This window comes from Rattus norvegicus, chromosome 2 (genome assembly GCF_036323735.1).
Source record: "Rattus norvegicus strain BN/NHsdMcwi chromosome 2, GRCr8, whole genome shotgun sequence".
Taxonomy (NCBI): domain Eukaryota; kingdom Metazoa; phylum Chordata; class Mammalia; order Rodentia; family Muridae; genus Rattus; species Rattus norvegicus.
The window spans coordinates 154,415,349-154,417,065 of record NC_086020.1 but is presented as its reverse complement, the minus strand read 5'-3'; positions in this window follow the sequence as shown (position 1 = coordinate 154,417,065).

Here is a 1,717-nt window from a genome sequence, read left to right as displayed (position 1 = left end):
ACAGGTTCAGAAAAGTGCAATTGCTAAAGATATTAGCAAAACTAACAAGACACATTAGGAGTCATGAGGGAAAGACCCCACTCATCAAGAGCTGTAGAACAGAGCAGTGCAGTTCATTTGAGAGGAGACTGAATGAAAGACAGAGCCTTCAGAACACCCTGCTGGGAAATGGCTATGCAGACGATGGCTTCTGAGGCTCCACTTAGGTTCCAGCACATGGAAGCTATTGCAGTCATGTAGGCTCATGTGTTTGAACACTTGGTCCCTGATGAGGGATGCTGTTTTGGGAGGTGTAAAACCTTTAAGGACAGAGGGCTTAGGTGACAGAAATGGCAGCTTGAGATGTATAGACTATGCTAGCTTTCAGTGCCAAGTTCGATGTGAGCAAGTGGTTGCCAAACTTCCTGCTACTGTAAAGAGGCCTGTCTTTGTGTATAATGCGGCTTCATAGAGTGACTTCCTTTCTTTCTTTCTATCTTTCTTTCTTTCTTTCTTTCTTTCTTTCTTTCTTTCTTAATCTTTATTAACTTGAGTATTTCTTATTTATATTTCGATTGTTATTCCCTTTCCCGGTTTCCCTGGCCAACATCCCCCTAATCCCTCCCCCTCCCCTTCTTTATGGGTGTTCCCCTCCCCATCCTCCCTCCATTGCCGCCCTCCCCCCAACAATCTAGTTCACTGGGGGTTCAGTCTTAGCAGGACCCAGGGCTTCCCCTTCCACTGGTGCTCTTACTAGGATATTCATTGCTACCTATGAGGTCAGAGTCCAGGGTCAGTCCATGTATAGTCTTTAGGTAGTGGCTTAGTCCCTGGAAGCTCTGGTTGCTTGGCATTGTTGTTCATAAGGGGTCTCGAGCCCCTTCAAGCTCTTCCAGTAACTGTGAGCTAAAGTAAGCCTTTCTTCCCTTAAGTCGCTTTATAAGTATTTGCTCACAACAATGCGAAAAGCAGCTAACACACTCTCCTCTCTGTGTGTAATGAGACTGGTTAGCCTTCTAGGAGCCTAGGCATTAAGAAGGAGACTTGTGTCTCAGGAAATAGGCAACATAATTCCATAAATAAAACTAATCTATAGGAAATAGTTTGTTCATAATGAAAGCTAATGTCCAATCTGACTTGCTAGCAAGGCCTCCTTGTTTTCTAATTTACATTACAAATACATTGCAAGCCTTGGGAAAACTCAAAAGCTAAATGTCTTCAGTTGTTTCTGCAGATCCCATGCTCCTCCAGTCTGTGCACTCTAATTTGAAGCTTCTAACCTTTAATTCAAAGTGATATTTTTGTTCGTTCCCTCTTTCCTATAAGAGAGAAAATACATCCGACACTTACTTTGCTTCCACACCACAGGGATTAATCTGTAGACCAGTACTCAAATTAGTCAGGAGGAAGAGATTGCCCAAAGCTGGGCCAGGAAAGAATAGCTGTAGAACACAGGACCTGGGACTGAAAATGTGACTCGACTGCAAGATATTGCTTAGGATGCAAAAATCCTGGGGCTTCACCCCCAGCATCACATAAACCCGGTATGGTCATGGGTGGAGACACATACCCACAGTCTCAGCAGGCAGGAGATGTAGGCACGTGTGTGGGGGGACATATAGTGTATGTGTATATGAATAAGTAGACATATATATGAGTCTGGGATACCTAAGACACTTACACACACACACACACACACACACACACACACACACACACACACACACTGTAAGTCTTG